This window comes from Tamandua tetradactyla, chromosome 24 (assembly GCF_023851605.1).
Source record: "Tamandua tetradactyla isolate mTamTet1 chromosome 24, mTamTet1.pri, whole genome shotgun sequence".
In the NCBI taxonomy this organism is placed as follows: domain Eukaryota; kingdom Metazoa; phylum Chordata; class Mammalia; order Pilosa; family Myrmecophagidae; genus Tamandua; species Tamandua tetradactyla.
In genome coordinates, this window is record NC_135350.1 from 30,669,177 (window position 1) to 30,681,706 (window position 12,530).

Consider the following 12,530-nt stretch of genomic DNA (forward strand, 5'->3'; position numbering starts at 1 on the left):
TATCAATAAAAACAAAGGGTAAATAATAATTCAGACTTCCAGTGAAAGAAGAAGGCAGCTCACTGACTATGGATGGCTCCTGTTAGGTTACTTCTACACTAATTTTAACAGGAAACGGGAGCAACATGTTTTATTACACAAGAATGTGCTGGAAACTGTTACTCTAATTTTTAAAAATAAGCAATAAACAGTAGATGAACATGAATAGAAGCACACATAAAAAGTGACGAGCTATCGTAATCTCAGCTACTCAGAACAAAGAAAAACTACTTTATTAAAATACTGTGTCTAGGCATAAAATAAAAATATAACTCCTCAAAAAGGAAATACACATTCCTGTTGTAATATCATAGAAAATAAATGCATTTTACAGTAGAAATTGATTTGTATCATCCCTCTCCCTCTTTCTCTTTCACGCATTCACATGTTCCCCCTCACACACACAAAAATAGGCAAACTTCTTTATAAAATTTTTCACAATAAATAATAATTAGATGAATAATTTACTCATTTCAGTAGTTTCGGTGTATCTCCTTTATTATACACATATATTTTTATGTATAGCATGATTTTCTAGCTAATCTTGGATTTAAGTAAAAAGTGCCCAGTGACAGTATAGCGTTAGGACACACTGATCTACAATTGGCAATTTCTGTATGAGAGTTGAATAAACCAGCGATGTCTTACTAATGTCTTCATAAAAGATAAACAAAATAAAATGCATGAATAAAATCATTATTTCATTTGGAACACAGCACTACATAGCACATTTCAGTATTTTATAGTTTATCGAGTGCTTCCATGTAAAGTGTCCCATTCAATCTCTGAAACTGTCTTAAGGGGTAGTTACTATCATTTCTAATCCTACAGATTAGTAAACAGGCTCACTAGTTAGTGACTGAATCAGACTGCCCTATTGTCCTCTTTATATCACAGCTGCACAGAAAACAGAATAGATTGCCCCAGGAAATAAAATAAGTATTTTGCTGATATGTCTCCTTACAGATAGGCAAAGTTTTTCCACATATTGGTCTTATAAATGTCCATTAAAATGACTTCTTTTGCCTTTTTACCTAAATCTGAATGTCTTATCCTAAATTCTATCATTTTTTTTAAATCTGTAAGTGGATGGTTATGGTCATTTTTTCAAAATACTTTCCCTTCTTCATCTTTGAAATGGCAATTTTCAAAAGGGAGAGTTGCCATTTGTACTTATGATTATTTTGTCTGTCTCCAATTAAATAATTTACTATATTCCTATTTGCTTCCTTCTTCCATGAAAATTCCTTACATACATCTCTTTTTTGGTCAGCCATTGGGAAATATTTTGCTTGCAATTATAAGAATTTTATAAGAGAGGCTCCTTTTTTCTGTTTTTATTCCTTCCGTTTTACTTTTGTGCTGCCATCTGCCCATTCATTTGTTTATTACACTGATACATATTAAGTTTTTATTCTTTTCCCAGTACTAACCACTGAGATATCTGGTAAACCCAGTCCCTGCTACAAGGATGCTTTTGTCTAGTGGGACAAATAGGAAATATATTAAAATTACAGAAATAAGTTATATCCTATATTGACCAAGTACAGGGTATATGATTAAGAGATGTTCAAGCTAAAGAATTTTACATTTATGACATATTTTACCTTTTAAAGTACTTTTAAAATGTATCTTTTAGCATAAAGTAAAACACAGAGACTTAATAGGCTGTCTCTGAGATGCTCTCTTAATGAATATGACTAAATCCAGAAACAAAATTTCCCCTTAGCATGAAGATTGTTGAGAGACAACTCCTGAATGACAATTTTCTTTTTTGTTTATATTTGTGGTTATACTGCCATTTCAGTAAAGTTTTATAGAAACTAAGGTCAATAACTAAAATGCAGATGATGAATCTAAGACAACTGCAAATTATGCTTTCTTTCACGGATGTAGACATATGGACACGTAGAATCTCAGCCATATTCAAGATGTTAGCTGTATTTTAGTGATCAGAATTAATATAGGGGTTCCCTTTATGTATTAATTAAAAGTTCATAAAGGGATTAGCACTTCAGATAAGCAACAAAATATGGTTGAATGCTTATTTTAATATGAGCTTTGGAAGATTTATGGAAAGGAAATGTCAAAATTTTTGAAGTTGTCACATTTTAATGCCTTTTTAATTTTTGCTTTAGTTACTTCTGTAACGACTTTTGGTAGCTTGTCAGCTTTGAATTTGGCCAACACAAGCCCCTCCCATCCTTTACTCTTGACTGCCATGAAATCATATTCTGGCCCTTTCCACCTCTGTACCTCTCAGATCTATCCTTCTCCTTTTCTACCTCTTCTTCTCCACCACCCCTAAGTGTTGAAGCCTCAGGGCTGCATCCTGGGTCCTCTTCTCTTCCCTATCTACATTTGAGGGCTTCTGAGTTTATTTGCTTGAGTCATTTCTAAGTAACCGCATATAGTTGCATGGTTCTAAATTTCATCTATATGCTGATGACTCCTAAACTTAGATCTCTAGCCCTGTCTTTTCCCCTGAAATCCAGAATTATAGAGTCAGCTACATATCAGACACCTCCATTTGTGATAGGTTTCTAAAACATAGCGTGTCCCTAAGAGAATTCTGGATTTCTCTCCCTTCTTCCCCTGTCCCAAAATTCCTCTCCAGCCTCCCATCACCGTCCCTCTTTCTTTCACGTAATGCTTTAGTCATTGAATGTCCTGGGACTTAGATTCCACAGTACGTGGTGACTAGACCTACTAAGAATCTACTCTACCTACTTCCCCACATCTTCTCTGCTGCCCTCTAGTCCAAAATTCCATCATTTCTGACCTACGGTATGACAGTAATCTCTTACTCTTCCTGCTTTCAACTCTTGCCCCTCCAAGATGAGTTCTTAAAACCCTACCAGGTCAGTGACTTTCATCCTTATGATCATCCAATACTTCTGCCCTTCACTCAGAATAAAATAATCATTACTTACCGTAGCCTACAAAGTCCTGCATGATTGGTCCCCTTTCTTCCTCTCAGATCACATCTCATACCACACTCACCATCTGTACTGTTGACCTCCCTTCTGTTCCTTAAAAATGCCAATGTCATTTTCACCTTAGAGTCTTTGATTCCTCTGCTTTCGGGGCCTTTTTCCCCAGAAACTGAAGGACTTGTGCTTCCTTGCAGTCATCTCTGTTGCATCTCTCTGTCTTAATGTCCTAGTTCTTGGAAAGTATATTTCATTCATTTGTTATAGTTTTTATGAAATCTTTCATTTTTGTGCATCCTTATCCTTTCCCCTTTGTGCATAGCACAATGCTTTAGAGAATGAATAACTATGTGACAAATAATATGGTTTAGTAAAATTCTAATCTTTCTGACTTTTCTTTTCTGAAGGCACTTCTGAAAGCTGGAGAGCATGGATGTTCATTAGAAAATGAGCTACTACTGTATCTAACATTATTTTTATCTGAAGTTATTTAAGTATTTGAAATATTCCATGCTAACAACTCTTGCCTCCTCCTGAGACTGTGAATAGTATTATTTCCAGATGGTCCCAAAATTTCAGCATATTGCTACAGTTAACAAAAAGCTTTTGTAAATGTTGTATTAACCACTAAGGGGCATGTACTACCATTAATTTGTGTTCTGAGTTCCTGTTGTTAATGGTAGAATCTGTCTGTGTGTGCATTTTTCTCCTTGCCTCATATAAAACAGAGTATCTGTTATTAAGACTCACAAATCCCAAAGAACTAGCACGAAGGTACTTAATGTTAGGTGTGCCTCTTACCAAAGAACTATCTTTCAAAATAGTTTGAAATATAGCTATGAAAGTATTGTATTAGTTTGATTTCAAGGAGAATTTCTTTCAAAATCTGCTAATGCTAAAACAAAAGTAAAAAGAGCTGAATTATTGTTCTCAGGGAGTGTGTAAAATGCAATTCGTTTGTTTTTTTTTCTTCTTGCTTTTGCATCAAGTAAATTAATGCAAAAATCTGTTTAGAGCATTGTATTTCTATTTAATTACTTTAATGAATAATTACAGTGTTTGTACATTGCATGAAATAGGACTGTGTTTTTCAAAGCCCTTTTATTTATTTAAGTTCACAGATATTAGATTAAAGATATATATTTAAGATCAGTACTCCTGTTGTTGGCTTTTGATTATTTCCAGAACATTTCCAGGACAGGAAGTCACCACTTGGGCTCATTGTAATTTGAAGAAAGCTAAAAATTGTTGTTTTTCTTTATTGGACTTGCATATTAATGAATGAAAGAACGCAGGTTAGTAACATTGTCAGTTCTAATACAAAATATCAAAAAGTTTTTAAGAAAATGGGATAGGATTAACTAAAGCCCTCTTCAACCTACTTGTAAACAGTTGACTTAAATGAAAAAGACAAACCTAAAATTATAGTGCCATAGCCCAGGAGGAAGGAGTTAGCGAATAATGAATTCAAGGTCATAAAGTATATTTCCTATTTCTTTGCAAGAACCTAAGGCTATAGTTTTACTTGCTGTTTTTCAACTTACATATGGTTACCAGGGAAACTTCCTGTTCTAAATTATGCTGTGTGGAATTTACATGTATTCTGTTAATTTAGGTCCCAAATTTAGGTTCTATTTAAAATAACTAGGATATGTTAGAAGGGAGTTCTCTAATATATCATTAGTATTTGAAGGTTTTTGCTTAAACTGAAAAACTGTTTAGTGGCACGCAAGTATTTATAAGATTGTAAATCAATACATAACACATTTAACCAGCACATAAATCTAACCATTCTGGTTTCTTTCTCTAAATAGAATAAATTAGGCAAAAAGAAACATTGTACATTGAGTAATTTTATGTATGAATATTATAAAGTGTGCCCCAGAGTTTAGTGTTTATATAGCATTTCCCTTTTGTATCTATTGTGGGATTTGTATCTCTTGTGGATTTATGGGCATATTTTCAAATGGGAACGAATATAGAGAGTCTTAGAAAATATGCTACCTCAGTCCTTTAATAAAACTTTGCATTCGTATATTAGAGGTGACTATTCATTCGGTCCTTTGTTTATTCAGTTAGAACATACTGTTCACTACTAGTTGAAGGCAATGTGCAAAACACCAAGGAGTGCAAATCGAATGTTTTACTTACCCTCAAGGAACTTGGGGGTGAAAGAGGCAGGGGAGGTGACTGTGAGGGTAGAGAGGGCAATACGCAAATCATCATCACATTGTTTTATAATTCTATGAAAGACAAATTCTCTGTGCATGGAGTTGATGATAGAGGAGCATCCAAATCAGATGATGGAATCCAGGAGGGCTTTCTGGAAGAACTACATTAAGGAATTTTTAAGCCAAGGAAGGGGTAACACGAGATCAGGTTTGTAGTGGGGAATGACAGGATTGATAAGTCTGGTGGCGATGTGAAATGTGGTGGAGACAAGCGCCGGCTGGAGATAAGAAGACCAGATAGTTGGGAGACCATCATTGCTCAGATATAGGACATGGAAGCTTAAGGTAAAGTTGTGGCAGTAAGAATATCAAGAATTGGATGTCAAAGGTTATTGGCATGACCATTATTTTGAGTCTAAGAATATTAGAGAAGGAAAGGATTGTCCCCAGTGAATGTCTATATTATAGGTTAGGAAATAATAGCACAAAAAATGAGCTTACGTAGTCTAAAACTTAGATAAAAGAGATATTCATCCTTTAACATTGTCAATGGTGAATATGCATTAGTTTCAGGAACATTTTGTACCATAAAGTTAAAATAATGAAAACTTTTTAATGGTTATAAATTCTGTAAATGTACAATTTAATTTTATTTATATTTGACATTTTGAACTTTAATGAGTCAGAAACTAAACAGATAAGACCGTTAATGTTATTTAAAAATCAAAGCCGATTAAGTCAATAAAATTATTTTAGCAAGAAGTTGTCCTTCAGGTAACCTGATCTTTTTCGGAGAGGTATTTTTTATAGTTCATTTACAACATAAATTTATGAAATCATATGTCATATAAAATATCTCGACTATCACATATTCTTAACTTTTATTGGAAAAGAGATTGTGTAATGAGGGGCAGGACCTGTTGGTATTCTCTTGCTAGTAATGCATGTAAAACTGATCATCTAGGTAGAGGATAAATGTGGTTTACTTAACTGTTACTCATAGACTTGAACCTTTTAAAAGTAGAGCTGAGATTTAATGACTAAATAAATCAAAGGAAGAAATGATAAGTCTTGATCAAAACAGCATTTTAAATATGAAACTGAAAAATCAAGATGTCTTACATATCTGACGTCTGTTAATTTAGGGTCATATTCTAATTATCAATGCAATAATCTTTCAATATTCAAATGCTTCTTTTGAGAAAAGCCCAGAGTAGATATGAAGCATTCTACCAATTTGGGGGGCTCTAGGTATAAGTACCTAGTATAAAGTTCTCACACTCCAGTGTTTCCTTGCCGCATTTTGCTAAATAAATAGCTTATGGTAGCTCTTTACTTTAGGCTCATCTTTAGGTATAATGCGTTTAGTATCTCTATGTTAGTAGAGATTGTGATATTCTGTATTAGTTTAAGATATCTAGAACTCCCAATTCCATTTAGTGAAGTGAATTTTTCAAATTACATGTCTTTTTATTAAAAATGTTTGTCAGAACATGTCACTAAGAAGATGTGATGTTACATTAAAAGGAAATACACAGTTTTCAAAAGATATCAACAGTGCTACGCAAAGAAGACCGAATATAAATGTCAGATATTCAACACTGCTTTTGTTTGAAACTATTTATAGTAATTATGTTACATCAGCCCAATGATATTATATAGGTTTGGATGGAGTGTTTTCAATGGATTTTATTTGCCATTTGTTAAATCTTTTATAACCAGGAAATATAGAAAGTGTTTTCAGGTTTAAAAATGATTTCTTATAAAGATAGCATACATTGGTCAAATATTTTGGCTTTCCCCTTAAAAATGTTTATCAGAATCTTAACTCCACTGCTTTCACTGTGGTCCAAGCCCCCATCATCTCCAGATTAGTTATTGTAAGAGCCTTCTACCTGGTTGATTAAGACAGAATAGGCTTTGCAGCAGTGACTCTCAAATCTCTGAACCTCAGCAGCATAACATAAAAATGTGTATAGCTTGATCGTACATTGTCTACTTTCAATTGGCGAGGAAAAGAAGGCTGGAGGGAGATAGCTCTAGCTACTTAGGGAACCAGGCTGACAGGGGCTTCACCATTGAGAATGCTACTCATTGAAGCCGCAGGGAAAGAAAGAGGCTAGGGAATCACACAGCCTCAGCCTAGAAGTGATATGTGGACCCTACTGCTGATGTCTCATTTCCCAACATCAATCCTGAGGCCCCTCCTAACTGCAAAGGAGTTGGGAAATGTCCTCTCCTGGATGTGCAGGCAGGAAAGGGGAACCACACGCTGCTCAGAGCTAACAATGTCTCTCATGCTGGTTTGGAAGATTCAGTCCCTTCCATGCTATATAAAGGAACGCTCTCAACACAGCAGCCAAAATGATCATTTTGAGGGTCTCAGCTCTTATCACTTTTCTGCCTGAAATCTCAGAGTCATTCCCAATTTCACTCAGAAGAAAAACTTATGTCCTTACTATGAACTGCAAGATGCACTACATACCCATATGTTTCACACCCTCACTTCCTTCAGGCTGTGCATCATGACCTGCTTTATCTTTCTCCATAGCATTTACCCTGCTTTGTTATCCTAATAAATATACTTGATTAGTGCTTATTTATTTATTGTTTGTTTGTCATTTCCTACTAGAACATTCAGCTACAAAAGGTTAAGGTCTTTGAACATTTAGTTTACAATTTTAACCCCAGCGTCTGTAATGGTGATGACATATGAGAACATGAATGAATGATTGAATGACTGAATGGGATAATCCACGAACTATATTGTGATTCTCATTTCTTCTGCATAGTAACATTATTTTTCATATACTATTTTTCACTTTTTATCTTATCTTCCCTTACTTTCCTTTTGTGCTTGTTTCTGAGGGTTTGGCTAGAATTTGTCATACAAGGGATTGCCCCATGTTTTATGATATCCAGTTTGAAAAAAGTAAGAATGAGAGATGGCAATCAAATCTGGCACATAACTTCTGTATTGAGAAGTTGTATTAAGGAGAGGAAATACTGCAAGTCAGCAGTGGCTGATTTAGGATTGTAAAATAAGGTGGCTTCTGAACTATATTGAATTAATGAAAGAAAATAAAACCATTAATGGGTCTATTTCAAAGCTTTATTATATTCATTCCTGGAATGGGACTGTATTTGACTTTCAAAGTGAGAAAAGTTTATCAGGCTGCCATTTTTTTAGTAAGGGCTTATTCTACCAACTTAAATTTATAATTACATTTAAGGTTTCTAGTGAGCAGCTGCCTTATTAACATGATGAGCAGGAAAATATGCATGCATATTCTAATATGTATGCACATTTATACTGATAGAGTTAAAGATTGGATATTTATAAAAGAAAGAGTTAAAGATACTACGAAAACTGCTGATTTGACTTTAATAGTTGCAAAATGAAGAATAATAATACCCTTTTTAGCTCACTTGACAGGAGATGAACTGTCAAAGTAGGGAAGATAGAGGGGAGTCTGGCTGAATTATTTGCTAGTGTGAGACTGATGATTTATTATGCCTGAATGGAACTTGAGTTCCTTGCCAGTGGACAGTCTAATATACCAGAACCAAAGCCAGCCATTTACTATTAGCAGGAGGTCTTGAAAACAAGATAGCCATGGTGCTTATAAAGGACTGGCTTGTAGGAACTGCTAGAACTCCCTGCTGCTGTTCCAGTGAATTCCATTGTGGCCATCTTAACATGCCTTTCTTTCTCATCTGAGGCATAACAAACAGGCTGTGTGCAATGGCAGAAGAATGACCAGGGGTGGTCTCTGAGAAAATTCTTGGCCAAATTCCATCATATATACATGCAAATGGTAGTGTTTTATTGCTTATTTCTGAGGATATGGCAGCGACTATTTTTAGGCAATTGTTTCTGAAAGTTATAAGTTTTCTGGAATAAACTGAAACTCCATAAAAAGTAAACTGTTTTTCTTTTTTTTTTTCCTGGGTGAAAAATACTTTCATCCTTTTGGGTCTTTTAGAAACTAAGCTATCCTCTATAAATGCGAGGCGTTTCATCCTTGCTAAATACCAATTCATTTACCATTTTGGAATTTCCAAAATTGTGGGGTATTCAAGTTGTTAGGTTCATAATCTCCATATTGTTTAAAAAATACATGGTGGTGGCTTGGAGCCGTGTACTCCAAAAACATGTTCTTAAAGTGAATCCATTCTTGAGGGTCTGAAGCCTTGTAGAAGGACCTTTTGATACACTTCCGTTTAGGTGTGGCCAAGCTCATCACAGTGGGTTTTAATCTTATTGTTGAAGCTTTACAAAGAAGGTCACAGAGGGAAAAAGCCAGAGGTAGCAGCCAGAAGCTGAAAGTCAGTGGAATCCAGAAGAGAGAGAAGTCAGGAGAGTCCAGGACAGGCCTGGACTATGCACGTACGCACTGTCAGGTGACAGGAAGCCAAGGACCAGGGACTGGCAGCAGCCAGGCCTACAGTGCTGAAGTTTTCTTGGAGAGAACCTCGCCTTGATGATGCCTTCATTTTGGACTTTTTTTTTAGCTTCAGAACTGTGAGTCAGTGAATTCCCATTGTTAAAGCCAGCCCATTGCGTGGTGTTTGTGTAGGTAGCCAGGAAACCCAAACAATACATTTAGATAAATGTGGGGGCAAATCTTGTCTGCTCAAATGATAAACGTTTTCTGTCCTCTGCTATGGTTTACAACACTAGACCTCAATTCTGGCTGCACAATAGTATTATCTGGAGTAGGTTTTAAAAACACGTATCCTTGGATTGTCATCTAGAACAAACGAATCCAGTTTCACTGCAGTGGAGCCTACCATGAGTGCTTGGGAAAAGCCTCCAAGATGATTCTCATGGGCAGCCAGGATGGAAAACCATTGATTGACACAAATCAGAGGTATGACTGCTGCCCTGTTCTGTAATTCTGACTCCAGCTGCAAAATGACATGCATCTGCCTGGAGATGAGATGATTTTCCTTAGGAAGCACCTACACTGTTTGAATTGTCTCATATTCTAGAAATCCTTCTACACCTCCTTAGATTTTAATATCTGAGTTTTGTCATACAAATCCCAATTTCTGGGTTGCTTAGGTTCTCCTATAGGGTATGTTGGTAGTTGCTTCTGTCCTTTCTCACATCCAGCATTGTTTTAAAAAGCCTGTCAGTGGCTGATTATTCCCTAAACATCCTCCCACCCCCACCCCAAGCCATGGCCATTGAACAGCTCAGGGCACTTGTAAATCTAGCACCTCTATAACCAAAATGTGTTTGCATTCCTTTCCCTGCATAAAAATTATTAAAATTCTGATGTTTCATGACAAATTCAGGAAACAGAGAGTAGTTTCATGAAGGAGTTTGAACAACCCCATGGAGTTATATTAAGAAGCAAGACTGAGAAATATCTCCATAAAATCTTCTTAATATCTTTGTCCCGTGTCTTGACTATAGAGCTTAGCAGCCAGCGTGACTGACCGATTTTCTGTATCTCACAGTACAAAGCATCTCTTGATTCTGATATCATCTTTAATTACATACCCAGGTATCTCTCCCATAGTTCTAAATTCTGCATCTTCTAAGCCCACATAGAAACAGTGATCACAGCTTTTCACCCAAAATTAGAGGTAGTGGAATCTATCTTGATTCTGAAATCAAGAATGACCTGGAAAATCAAAAATTCATAGGATAAAGCAAGTGTACATATCACAGGCCTTAAAGAAATATGACTCAGAAGGCCAGACATAATAGAAGAGGCATAGTTAAGTATTAAAATAATAAAATGTAGATGAAGTAAACAAGAGTCATTTGTGCCCATCTAAGTTCACTGAACTGCTTGTGGGAGGCACACATCTCAGCTTAATTGACAACAGGGGTGTGGAAGAGAAACAATTTTCCAATATCAGAAGTGTCATCATCATCAAATCTGTTATCACTAAAGGTGACAGGAGGGACATGTGATAAATATGAACCTGTCCTGAACCATTGAAGTAGGTAGAAGAGTGTCTAGGAGGTCACTAGATGATGGAAAGTAAATGCCAGGTAGTATATATATTAAAAGAGGAGAGGTTGTTGACCAATCTTGGGGAATGTGGTAATAGGAAACAAGAAATATTTTAATCCCTTATCTTTGTCTTCTGAATCTAAAAGGTAAGTAACAGAGGTAAACAGTAGAAGGTCTACACTTCATTGTTCGTTGGCAAAGGTCACTAGAGAAAAGAAGTGATGCTGTTCAGAATGAATGAGGTGGAAGAAGTGCTTGGGTGTAAAAAACACTGATGTAGGCTGTCCACATAGGGAGGGCATGTGTAGGGACTGATTAAAAGGAAGGAATTAGGGCGGGCCACAGTGGCTCAGCAGGTAAGAGTGCTTGCCTGCCATGCCTAAGGACCCGGGTTTGATTCCCCGTGCCTGCCCATGTGAAAAAAAAAAAGGAAGAAATTAGGATTGGTTTTGGGGAATGGTAGGACTGATGCAGCAAACATGGTAGTAGTGATAGTAATAATAATAATAGTTAAATCGTAGTGAGCATTTCATATGTGCCCCACACTATTGTAAACACTTTATATATATTAAATCATTTAATTTACATGCCAATCTATAAAATACATGCTATTATGCATCCTGGAGATATGCTACATATTTTGGTCCAGGTCACACATAAATTAATACTTACTAGTAAACACTAGATCTGGAATTCCAGCCCAGGTAATCCAGCTCCGAAGCCTGTGCTCTTAAGTATAAAAATAAAAGACGTTTATGGACAGATAGCTAGTCACAAAAATTGTGCCCTTTACAAAGACAACACTATTCTCATTTTAGGGAAGTTCAAAGGTAACAGGCATTTGATGAGGAAAGGCTGATGTCTTGTTTAGGAGAATGGTTGGTGAATGTGGATCAGGGGTAAGGAGAGTCAGAAGATTTTCAGGTTAGGACAGCATTGTGCTCTGACAGCGGAACATCTCGGTCTCATGTAGTCGTGTACCTGCCTGGCTGACCCCGGAACCCCTCCTCTGGGCAGCACGTGGCATGCTTCCACAGGCTTCAGTTTCTCAGATGATTTCTCTTTCTTTGGTTCCTATGAATCCCCCATTAGACTGGCATATCTTTTCTTATGTTAAAATCATCTAAGTCTTTGTCCTGAGAGTCACGAGCCCTTTAGGGTAATGTTGTATTTTTCTTTCTTCTGTTCTATTTTGTATTGATTTCATAGTTCAACTCTCACGGTGCAATCTTATTTCCAACTTAGTGATCTGCCTATGTAAATGATATAAAATGAATACTAAAATCACTGGGCTAATGAGGACTTCAGGAGTCACCTAGTCTATGTCACTGCCAAGAGGCAGAATTGCCCTTCAGGGTCTCAGAAAGTCAACCCCCTGTGTCCTTACACTTATACATGCTCCTTCCCAAAAT

At 36.2% G+C, this 12,530-nt stretch overlaps 1 protein-coding gene across 3 annotated transcripts in view; it reads left to right on the forward strand.

Moving 5' to 3' along the window:
• UNC5C (unc-5 netrin receptor C) overlaps positions 1–12,530 on the forward strand; it is a 381,478-nt gene that overhangs the window by 56,255 nt on the left and 312,693 nt on the right. The window lies entirely within an intron of this gene.